The following is a 12869-nucleotide window of genomic DNA, read 5'->3' as shown; positions in this document are numbered from 1 at the left end:
TAGGGCTAAGTCACCCCGAACCCGTCCTGCTGGCACGCTACAGCCTCTGGGGGTACCCAATAGGCCATGGACAGAAATCTCCATGGATTTTATCACTGACTTGCCAGCCTCGGCAGGGAACACGGTCATCCTGGTGGTGGTTGACCGTTTTTCAAAGATGGCGCATTTTGTGGCGTTGTCCTCTTTGCCCAATGCTAAGACGTTGGCTCAGGTATTTGTGAAGGAGGTGGTCAGACTCCACGGTGTACCGTCTGACATAGTATCTGATAGGGATACGCAATTTGTGGCGAGGTTTTGGAAAGCTTTTTGCTCAAGGTTGGGGATCAAGTTGTCACATTCATCGGCGTTTCATCCACAGTCTAATGGACAAACTGAGCGCATGAACCAAAATCTAGAACAGTATTTACGATGCTTTGTGTCCGACAACCAGGAGGAGTGGTCTACTTTCCTTCCTCTGGCCGAATTCGCATTAAATAATCACCGCCAAGAGTCATCAGGAGAGTCTCCATTCTTTTGTGTGTACGGTCAACATCCTCAGTTTTGTACCTTACGTCAGGGTGACTCCGGGGGTGTCCCGGAGGAGGATCAGCTAGGAGCCCAATTGTCATCAGTCTGGAGGCGGGTGAAACAGCGTTTGTTGAGCATGAGTGCCAGGTACAAACGGGTGGCTGACAGTAGACGCGTGCCAGGTCCGGACCTGTGTGTGGGTGAATGGGTGTGGTTAGCTACGAAGAACATAAAACTCAAAATCCCTTCTTTAAAACTGGGTCCAAGGTTTATTGGGCCTTTTAGGATTTCTGCCATCATTAACCCAGTGGCTTATCGGTTGGAACTTCCTGCGGTGTACAAGATACACAACGTGTTTCACAGGGCTTTATTGAAAAAGGTGGTAGGCTTGGTGGACACGACGCCGATGCCACCTCCAGTCATGGTGGATGGCGAGTTAGAGTTCGAGGTCGCCAAGGTAGTGGACTCTCGAGTAGTACGCCGTACTCTTCAGTATTTGGTGCACTGGCGGGGGTATGGTCCAGAGGAGAGGTCTTGGGTTCCAGCCTCAGACATACATGCGGATCGGCTGGTCAGTTCTTTTCACCGTCGTCATCCGGACAAGCCGGGTCCTATGAGTCTTGAGGGCCCTGGGGTCCCTCGTAGAAAACGGGGTACTGTCATGTCGGACGCTGTTCACACCACAGCATCCGGCAGGCAGAGGTAGTTCCACCTCCAGCCACTATAGCCTCAGTGGCGCCGGCCTGATCTTCAGGCTCTCGGGGGTTAATCCTGCTGGAGACCAGGTTGGATGGTTAGTCACGCCCACGGTCTTTAAATAGTCATGCTGGCCTATGGGCGTCGCCGATTATAGCTTGTGTTTCATACCAAGTGGTTCCGGTCTGGAGTGGAGGTGTTCTAGAGAGAGAGTTTCATATCTGGTGTCGTATGATCCGTCGTTATCCTTTCTCCTTCCCATATTTGTGTTTAGTTGTGCCCTGTTCACATTACTGTTTATTCCTGTGTGTGTGCGGCGCAGTGCAGTTTAAGTTCTCCCTGTCTGTCATTATTTGTGTGGGAGCTTTGGTGGTGACTTCTCACTGGGTGGAGGGTGGAGGGTTAAGTGCAGGGCTGAGCAGGAGATAAGGAAAGGTCGGAGGCTCAGGCATTTGCACCTTCAGCAAAAACCCTGGGTTGAGGGTCAGACAGGGTTTCCCCTAGTAAAGGGACACCACAGGGGCCCCGGGTATTTCAGCCTTAGTTGAACTAAGCCCCCGTGACATATAGATGCAGCTGTGCCCCAATTGGTCCGGCGGTGCACTGCCGGAGATATGATCAGGAACAGTGAGCCGGCTGCGGCCTACGGCGCATGCCCAGGGCCTGTAATGACGTCACCGGCCGCTGACTGGTCAGAGGAGGACGCTGAGGCTGGGGCTGGAGGGAGCGAGGCTGCAGCGCGAGGTATGTACGAGCGCGCGCGACGGAGGGCCCGGTTTGGTGCGCGGCAGGAGGCCTGGGGACCATGACAGGAGGCATGGGGACAGTGACAGTACCCTCCCCCTTAAGCCGCCCCCTGCTGCGATTGGCAAAAAATCTCCTGAGAATGTGGGGAGCGTTGTTGCTCTCCCGGGGCTCCCAGGATCTCTCCTCAGGATCAAAACCTTTCCAGTCAATAAGGAAAAAGGTCCTCCCTCTAACTCTCCTCATGGCGAGAATATCTCTTACCTTGAAGGTGTCGTCAGAACCCACTGGCTGAGGAGCAGGGCAAGGCAAGGGAAGGAACCGATTTAGTACCACAGGTTTCAGAAGAGAGACGTGGAAGGTGTTCGGGATGCGGAGCGAAGCAGGCAACCTCAACTTGTAGGCGACTTCATTGACACATCCCAGGATTTCAAAAGGGCCAATGTACCGGGGACCCAGCTTGTAAGAGGGCAGTTTTAGCCGGATGTACTTGGAGGAGAGCCAGACCTTATCCCCAATGTGAAACGGTGGAGGATCCAACCTCCTCTTGTCTGCGTGATTCTTCATCCGCTCGCTGGCCCTTTTGATTGCCATGTTGGTCTCGTACCAGATTTTAGAGAATTCTTGGAACAAGGAGTTGGCTGCCGGTACCTCAGAGGTCGTGGCTACAGTAAGAGGTATATTAGGGCGTTTGCCGAACACCACAAAAAAGGGCGACTTGGTTGAGGATTCGCTGGCATGATTGTTGTAGGCAAACTCCACCCATGGAAGCAGATCAACCCAGTCATTCTGATGGGCGTTGGAGAAATGCCAAAGGTATGTAGTCAATGTCTGGTTGGTTCGCTCTACTTGCCCATTGGTCTGCGGATGATAGGCAGATGAAAAATCCAGGGATATATCCAGAAGTTTACAAAGTGTTCTCCAAAACTTAGCAGTAAACTGGACTCCACGATCAGACACAATCCGTCGAGGTAGGCCGTGAAGCCTGAAATTCTGATGGACGAGAATCTTGGCTAATTCGGGTGCAGAAGGAAGACCGCTCAAAGGAATGAAATGTGCCATTTTGGAAAAGTGGTCCACAACCACTAGAATCACCATACAGCCTGAAGAGCGGGGCAGATCAGTGATAAAGTCCATGGCAATATTCACCCAAGGTGACATAGGTGCCGGCAAAGGAAGCAGTAGACCAAACGGAGACCGACGTGGTGTCTTGTTCCTAGCACAGGAGGAACAGGAGGCAACGAAGTCTGTCACATCTTGGCGGAGAGTTGGCCACAAATAATACCGAGATATGAGAGCAAGGGTATTCCCAATTCCGGCATGACCAGCCAATCGGGAGGAATGCTCCCACAGCAGAACTCTGCTTTTGGCATTCTCCAGCACGAGAGTCTTGCCTGGAGGTGGAGAAAGCAGAGTCAATGGTGCCACAGTGATAATCTTCGTGGGCTCGATGATGTGGGAAGGTTACTCCCCAACCTCAGTCGGTTGAAAGACTCTGGATAGGGCATCGGCTTTGGTCTTTCTTTCCCCCGGGCGAAAGTGAAGCTCAAAATCAAAGCGAGCGAAAAATAAGGACCATCTGGCCTGTCGAGGATTAAGTCTCTGGGTGGACTGAAGGTAGGCCAGGTTCTTGTGGTCCGAGTAAATAACAAACGGGTGGACAGCTCCCTCCAGAAGGTAACACCACTCTTCCAATGCCAATTTGATGGCCAAAAGCTCGCGGTCGCCAATCGAGTAATTGCACTCGGATGAGGAGAAAGCTTTGGAGAAGAATGCTGTAGAACAACAACGATCAGGTGCCTCCACTATGGGAGGGCGGCCTGATATAGACACAGCTGCGCCCCCATTGGTCCGGCGGTGCTACCGGGTCAGGGCACCGCCGGAGATAAGATCAGGAACAGTAAGCCGACCGCGGCCTACGTCACATGCGCAGGGCCTGTAATGACATCACCGGCCACGGGCCGGTCAGAGGAGGACGCCAAGGCCGGGGCTGGAGGGAGCGAGGCTGCAGCAAGAGGTAAGTACGAGCGCGCGCGACGGAGGGCCCGGTGAGGTGCACGGCAGGAGGCCTGGGGACCGTGACAGGAGGCATGGGGACCGTGAAAAGAAATTGGATGCAAAAGTTGTTGTGCAATTTGTCCTGAGTATGCTGATACCCCATATGTGGAGGTAAAGCACTGTTTGGGCGCATGGCAGAGCTTGGAAGGGAAGGAGCGCCGTTTGAATTTTGAAACGCACAATTGACTGTAATTAAAATCGGATGCCATGTCGCGTTTGGAGAGCCCCTGATGTGTCTACATGCAGTGATCGTATTGACACCATGGGTGTGTCACAAAATGTTATACCATTAGGCAGTGAGGACAAAATTACTAAATTTTTATCATCAAAATTTTGCTTTTGTCAAACATTTTACATTTTCACACAAGAAGTGGATAAAAATGGCAACCAGATTAGTCCCACAATTCCTACTGAACGTGACAATTCCTCATATGTGCCTATACAGTGCTACTTAACCATGCAGAGAGACTCGGGAGGAATGGAGAGCTATTTGCCTATTGAAGAGAATGGCTCTGTGCACATGTCAGTGTGTTTCCACAGACAGTGTGTTCATGGGCAAAACACGCTGACATGTCCGTTTTATAATGTTAGCACATGCCACAAAACATCCAGCACATGTGCATACACATAACCCATATGGATGTCATCCATGTGACACACATCAGCGCTGGGAAGTGTTACAGTAAGCACTGTTCCCTGGCATTGAGAGCTGAACACGGCTCTCATCATTCTCCCCTGTTTCTGCCGATCGCTGGCAGAGCAGGGGCGAATGATGAGAACCATGTTCAGCACCCAGCGCTGGGGAACGGCACTTACTGTAACGCTTCTTCCCTGGCGCCCGTCCTTGTGGTAGTGATGCAGCACATGCATGCCACACGTGTGCCACAAGTATTATACACACGGATACTGACATCTCCGGTACCGGAATTATCAGGACATGTGAAAGAGGTGTTATACTGGATTTTCTGTTTAGCTACTATCACTGTTATTGCCGCCTAATGCCTCTATAAAAATAGACTTTGTGACTTTCAGAGTCCCTCCTTCATAAATGAAACAGGATGTGTCTGTTAAGGCCCCGCAACACTAAGCGATATCGCTAGCAATATAGCTGATTATCAGTTTATTATAAATAAACTGGTGAAGTGGAAAGCAACTGACAGAATGGTTTTTAACAGGGAAAAATGCGAAGTACTACATCTGGGCAATAAAAATGAAAAAAGCATATACAGAATGGGAGGAATAGGGCTAAGCAACAGCACATGTGAAAAAGACTTGGGTATACTAATAGATCACAGACTGAATATGAGTCAACAGTGTGATGCAGCAGCAAAAAAGGCAAATGCAATTCTAGGATGTATTAACAGAAGCATACAGTCTAGATCACGTGAAGTCATTATTTCCCTCTACTCCTCATTGGTCAGACCTCATCTGGAATATTGTGTCCAGTTTTGGGCACCACATTTTAATAGACATCAACAAACTAGAGCAAGTTCAGAAAAGAGCGACCAGAATGGTGACCGGTCTGCAAATCCTGTCTTATGAGGAAAGGTTGCAGGATTTGGGAATGTCTAGTTTGCAAAAGAGAAGACTGAGAGGAGACTTAATAGCTGTCTACAAATATCTAAAGGGCTGTCACATTGTAGAAGGATCAACTTTATTCTCATTTGCACAAGGAAAGACTAGAAGCAATGGGATGAAACTGAACGGGAGGAGACACAGATTAGATATTAGAAAAAACTTTTTGACAGTTAGAGTGATCAATGAGTGGAACAAGCTGCCACGAGAAGTGGTGAGTTCTCCTTCAATGGAAGTCTTCAAACAGAGGCTGGACAGACATCTGACTGGGATGATTTAGCAAATCCTGCTTTGAGCAGGGGGTTGGACCAGATGGCCCAGGAGGTCCCTTCCAACTCTACGATTCTATGATTCTATGATTCTATGTATCTGTTGTATTATCCCCCTCACAACATTGGACATATAGGTGCATCCAAGTTGTGTCTCTCTCTTTAATGCAGTCTCTGGTGTTCAGCCTGTATATTTCTCTGCACATGACAGCTGATTTGATCACTTCAGCTCTGAGTTTGTTTTCATACATAGACAATATTATTCTTATATGAATGGGCTCCATTGAAGAATTCAATTAGTTCCATACTTACCCTAATTATATAGACCCTATAGTATAATAAGCTCTGGTTCCTACCCCCAGTTCCCTCATGTTTTTAAATATGAATGCTTTGATTTCCAATAAAAGGTCAGATACTTGTTTTTACGTCCTTCCCAATGACCTTAATCATCTTTTCCTTGATAGTAGATTCTATACCTGAGGTACGATAACATTTTTACTCATGTAGTCATTTACTTCGAGGGAAAAAACCTTTAACAAAAGATTCTTGCCGTTCCTAGACTTGGCATGATGTGTGATAAGTTTTAAAAAAAATCTACAAACTTTATCTACTTACCTTTTTTATTTCTTATCTAATACTCACCTACATATATCACATGTTTCTTGTTAGACAAGATTCAGTACACCATTATTCACATTAACCAAATTTGTTGGGATTAGACAAGAATAAAAAGCATACATTCATACGTCACCACATGTGGTCTTTCATCAACAGTTATCCAGTAGTGTTTTAGGGTACCTACTATTCCTAAATCTATCAGTCTTTTTTATAATGATCATCATAAATTATGTGTCTGATACAAGCCAGACTACACAATATCTTCATGTGGCCACATCCACCTAGCATCCTTCTCTCTGCTGCCTAGCCTGTGGACTAGTGTTGAGCATTCCGATACCGCAAGTATCGGGTATCGGCCGATATTAGCGGTATCGGAATTCCGATACTGACTTCCGATAGTTTTGTCATATCGGATTCCGGAATCGGAATCGGAAGTTCAAAGTTGATTGACAGCCGAAATGACGTCATCATGATGCGCGGTGTGTGCGCATCATGATGCGCCGTCATTTCGGGCCTTCCGGGGGTCTCTGCCGGCCTGCCGGGGGGCTGTGCCGGCCTGCCGGGGGGCTGTGTGGACTGCCCGGGGTCTGTACCGGCCTGCCGGGGGGCTGTGCCGGCCTGCCGGTGGTCTGTGCACCCTGTGGGGGTCTGTACCGGCCTGCCGGGGGGCTGTGCCGGCCTGCCGGGGGGCTGTGCTGATGTCCGGGAGTCTGTGCAGGCATCGTCCGATGGGACTACAAGTCCCGTCGGGCGATGCCTGCTACCATGACAGTGATTGACACATTAGCCAATGATGGGACGGTAGTAGTCCCATCATCCGGCTAATGTGTTAAATGTAAAAAAAAAAAGCATGCATGTAGTATGTATGTAGTATGTATGTAGTATGTATGTAGCATGTATGTAGCATGCATGTAGTATATATGTGATATGTATGTAGCATGTAGTATGCATGTAGTATGTATGTAGTATGTATGTAGTATGTATGTAGTATATATGTAGTATGTATGTAGCATGTAGCATGTATGTAGCATGCATGTAGTATGTATGTAGTATGTATGTAGCATGTAGTATGTATGTAGCATGCATGTAGTATGTATGTAGCATGCATGTAGTATGTATGTAGCATGCATGTAGTATGTATGTGGTATGTATGTAGCATGTAGCATGTATGTAGCATGCATGTAGTATGTATGTAGTATGTATGTAGCATGTAGCATGTATGTAGCATGTATGTAGCATGTATGTAGTATATATGTGGTATGTATGTAGCATGTAGTATGTAGTATGTATGTAGTATGTATGTAGTATGTATGTAGTATATATGTAGTATATATGTAGCATGTAGTATGTATGTAGCATGCATGTAGTATGTATGTAGTATATATGTGGTATGTATGTAGCATGTAGTATGTATGTAGCATGTAGTATGTATGTAGCATGCATGTAGTATGTATGTAGTATGTATGTAGTATATATGTAGCATGTAGTATGTAGCATGCATGTAGTATGTATGTAGCATGCATGTAATATATATGTAGCATGTAGTATGTATGTAGCATGCATGTAGTATATATGTACTATGTATGTAGCATGCAGTATGTATGTAGCATGCATGTAGTATATATGTAGTATGTATGTTGTATGTATGTAGCATGCATGTAGTATGTATGTATGTAGTATTTTTTTTTTTTTTTTTTACATTCAACACATTAGCCGGATGATGGGACTACTACTGTCCCATCATTGGCTAATGTGTCAATCACTGTCATGGTAGCAGGCATCGCCCGATGGGACTTGTAGTCCCATCGGACGATGCCTGCACGGACCCCCGGACATCAGCGCAGCCCCCCGGCAGGCCGGCACAGCCCCCCGGCAGGCCGGTACAGACCCCCACAGGGTATACAGACCCCGGGCAGTCCGCACAGCCCACCGGCAGGCCGGCACAGCCCCCCGGCAGGCCGGCAGAGACTCCCGGAAGGCCCGTACAGACCCCCGAGAGGCTGTACAAGGGCAGGAAAGGGTTTTTCCAATTCCGATACCGGAAGTCTCATAGACTTGAATGGGACTTCTGGTATCGGCATCGGCGATACCGATACTTTTTTTAAAGATCGGCCGATCCATTCCGATCCGATATTTTGAAGTATCGGACGGTATCGCTCAACTCTACTGTGGACCTAATTCTGTATTCAATTGACCAATGAATTTGACATAAATGTTAGATGTGTCTTTATAACTACAGGCACAGGTTGCACACCCTGGTCTACCCCTTTAACAATTAATGTTGGATATATCTGTCTTAAGCAGCTGCTGGATCCCACATGAGAGCTAAAACTGATCCAATCAGTTAATGCGCTTTAGATGCCATTAAACTGTGGCATCTAAAGGGTTTGTTATATGGAGGGTCTCCCTCTGTATGGTCATTGCCACCTGCAACATAATCACAAAGTTTTATAAGGTTAACTTTTCTATACGGTTTAATATATTTTTATTGACCGGCAGGTTATTAATCTTTTCCAACCACAAGCAGCAATGATAAAAAAATGGATAGTTTTTTCTTATATATTTTCACAACTCTATCATGTATATACAGCGGTTCAGATTCATCACCAGATATTTACTACAAGAAAGAACTCCATTTTTTTGTTTCTACAAAAATAGGTCTGTTTGTAGTAGATCTGGGGTCTCACTATATAGCAATCCATATCAGGAACAGATCCAGTTCTGGACAAGGCAGAAAAGGCCTGAAAATACAAAAACACCAAGGGTTAATCAAACATAGTCACTGTCTATGTCATAAGTCTCATTGTGTCAATATCCTGTACCCCAAGTATCGGGCTGTCACTGACATTAGGGGTGCAGGATAACAACACACTGACATTTAGGGTACAGTGTAATGACACCAAATTTAAGATTGTTGTCATCCTTTACTCCAAGTGTCAGAATTTCATTTTTCTGCACCCCCAAGTGTTGGTTTCATCATCCCATAACTCAAGGTAAGTATCATTATCCTGCACCAAAAGTGATGGCATTAATATTTCATACATCTAATAAGACACATAGAAAAAAAAATAATGGAAAGACCTAAAAAGTGAAGAAAAATGAACAGATATAAGGTAGAGATAACATTTGAAACAGACAATGTATTTTGTCAGTTTCAATGTAATAAATAACTCTATACATCAGGGCAAAAAGAAAGATACAGAAAATAATATTTGTCTATCATGTATCTATAATTAAAGCTTTAGGTCAAATGCATTATTTGTCTTTCTAACTCTTCCTTTAAACCAGTCTTGTTTTGGGTGCATTGGTCTGGGATAAATCTTTTAGTTCAAATGAATGATAATGGAGACAGTGTTATTTTTATCCAATTGAACTAATAGAATTTTCCATGACATACAATAGACCCTGCAGAGGTCACACTTGTCCGGAGCCTTGAATTTCCATCACCCCCTCAGCATGAGAAGAAAGAAGCACATACCCAGTATCCACCCAAACCGACTGTACTGTATACAGAGGGCATTTCATATGTAGATGACAGGGTTATTAGCTGCAAGAAAAACTGTACAGGAAGCTATATGCAAATTAAATGTATACAAAATAAATTTAAGATCCACATACAGCTCTGGAGAAAAATCAAGTGGTCACAACATCAAAACCCTGTCATGGGCAGCCCATTCTCCAGACCTGAACCCCATTGGAAACCTCTGGAATGTAATCAAGAGGATGATGGATAGTCACAAGTCATCAAACAAAGAAGAACTTCTTACATTTTTGTGCCAGAAACAGTATGAAAGACTGGTGGCAAGCATGCCAAGACGCATGAAAGCTGTGATTAAAAATCATGGTTATTCCACAAAATATTGATTTCTGAACTCTTCCTGAGTTATAACATTAGTATTATTGTTTCTAAATGATTATGAACTTGTTTTCTTAGCATTATTTGAGGTCTGAAAGCACTGTTTTTTTATTTTGACCATTTTTCTTTGTCAGAAAAAAAATATAACATTTTTTGCTTGGAAATTTGGAGACATGATGTCAGAAGTTTATAGACTGAAACACAATTTACCTTTTACTCAAAAATATACATATAAATAGAAAAATCTGACAAACTGAACATTTGAAAGCGGTCCCTTAATTTTTGCCAGAGCTGTATATTGGTTTTGTTTTTTTTTTATTTCTTTAACTAGCTAATTTTTTACTCATTAAAGTGGTACCGCCTTGGGATCGAATGTAACGTCTATCCCATCCTTTTAGATGAGTTCAGAGATTGTTGTGATTAAAACTATTTTTTCTTTTATGAATGAACTCCTCTTAGGAACCCTAAGGAAAATTCATTCACGTTAATTAAATTTGTTTTGAAGGAGAATTATTACGATGTACAATACAAAATAATATTGTGATACCGTGTTAGCCAGAAAAATAGATGTAAATACTTATGTCCCCTCAAAAAAATTGATAAAAGTATTCAAGGAGTGATACCTTTATTGGCTAACCAGAGAAATATTTGCAAGCTTTCAAGGATCAGAAGGCCCCTTCATCAGGTGTCAGGAAGGAGAATTATAAAATAGATATGCCAATATCAGTATGTCTGCCACTGAGATAATAGATAAATCGACACACAGGATATATTTTATAAAAGCACAAGGTATGGAGAAAAAAACTTGAGCAACACTAGCTATAAACAAAGTTTGATGCCAAGTATCACAGGTATTTGACAAACCCTCACAGTACAATAGATAGATACAGGCAGCTTTTAGAGTGAATATGGAGCAGAAATTCAGAATATAAGATGGACCTCAATTTTAAAATCAAAAAATGTACTTTCCTATTTTCCTCCCCAAAATTTGGGGTGCATTTTATGGTTTGGTGTGTACTTATAGTCTGAAAAATATGTTTATTTGTTCCCTATTTGAATCATGCTATTAATAAATATAAATAATATAAATAAAATATGTTTGTGTGAAACTCAATTTCTAAATAAAATACTTTGTCCCAATTTTCCTCTACAGAAACCATTCAGGTATTGCTGCATTGGATTGGGCTGTAGGTTCTTCTGTTTTTATGTAATTGACTATAAAGAATTGTCCATAAGACACAACAGACTCCTCAGAGGTCACACTTGTCCTGATCCTTATAATCCCTCCAGTAACTAAAGGGGGTTTTACACATAGCGATATCACTAGCAATATCGCTAAAACGTCACTGATTTTGTGACATTATAGCGATATTGCTAGCGATATCGCTATGTGTGATACTTACCTCCGACCGGCTCCCCCGCTGTCTGTCGCTGATCGTGCGAGATCGGGCAGCTCCATTTCTCGTCGTCAGCTTCCTGCTGGGCTTCCTGCCGTGTGAGACGAGCGACGCTGGACGCGGGCGGGAGGACATCTGGATCGCTGTGTGTGAAAGGTAAGTATCGTCCGCTGTGTCGCTGCTGCATTGCTGTGAGATCTTCCTGCGTGGAAGCTCACTAGCGATCATTTAGCGATGCACCAGCGATCCTGACCGGGTCGTATCGCTGGTCGGATTGCTGGTGCATCGCTAAATGTAAAAGGGCCTTAAGCATGAGAAGGGATTAGCATATACCCAGGATCTCCCTAACACAAATGTATGCAAAGGTATTTATATATAGATGAATAGATTAATCACCCCATAAATAGACATATAGGCTCAATAGCTATATAGATATGAACTTTCCATACAAGATACACGACCTGAGACATTATATAATCCACCCACCAGGTCCATCATATTGTGCCCTGGATGGGGCCCATATTTTACAGTATAACCATTTAACTGAATAGAATCCTACACATCTTTTCAAACAATATACTGTATCCTCATTAAGGACATATTTGACTTTCTTATTATGATTTCTGGTCTAATTACATTTGATAATGGCAATCTTACATCATTTGACATAGTAACTCTTCATATTTCATTGGATGATTAAAATTTTTTGGCTAAGGCCAGAAGCATACTCACTATCAGCATTTTTGACAGTATTTTCCAGCAATAATTTTTAGCGTTTCCTAATAATTTTTTTATGGAAATGTCATTGTAAGGAAATTAATTTTTTATTCAACAAAGAGGAACCGCAATGGGGTCAAACATGGTGCTTATTCTAATTGTTCAGACCAAAGGGGAAAAGCTCTGATTTTCTTTCTCAAATCCATCATATTTTTAAATGTACAGGTGCTTATTTACATTGATGGTCCAGCCATCTTGATGGAGTTGGGGATAGATAAAGGCTGCATGAACTAGTCACCAGTAAGTGTTCGTGGTGGTGCTGTTGGGTGAATCAATCAATGGTAAAAAAAAGTCATGTGTTTAACATACATATAAATCCCATCTGTTACACTAAAAATCCCAACTTGTGTAAGAAGTAACCAAAAAATGCAC

This window comes from Dendrobates tinctorius, unplaced genomic scaffold (genome assembly GCF_039654945.1).
Source record: "Dendrobates tinctorius isolate UK_male_01 unplaced genomic scaffold, ASM3965494v1 ptg000028l, whole genome shotgun sequence".
Lineage (NCBI taxonomy): Eukaryota > Metazoa > Chordata > Amphibia > Anura > Dendrobatidae > Dendrobates > Dendrobates tinctorius.
This window is presented reverse-complemented; position numbering follows the sequence as displayed.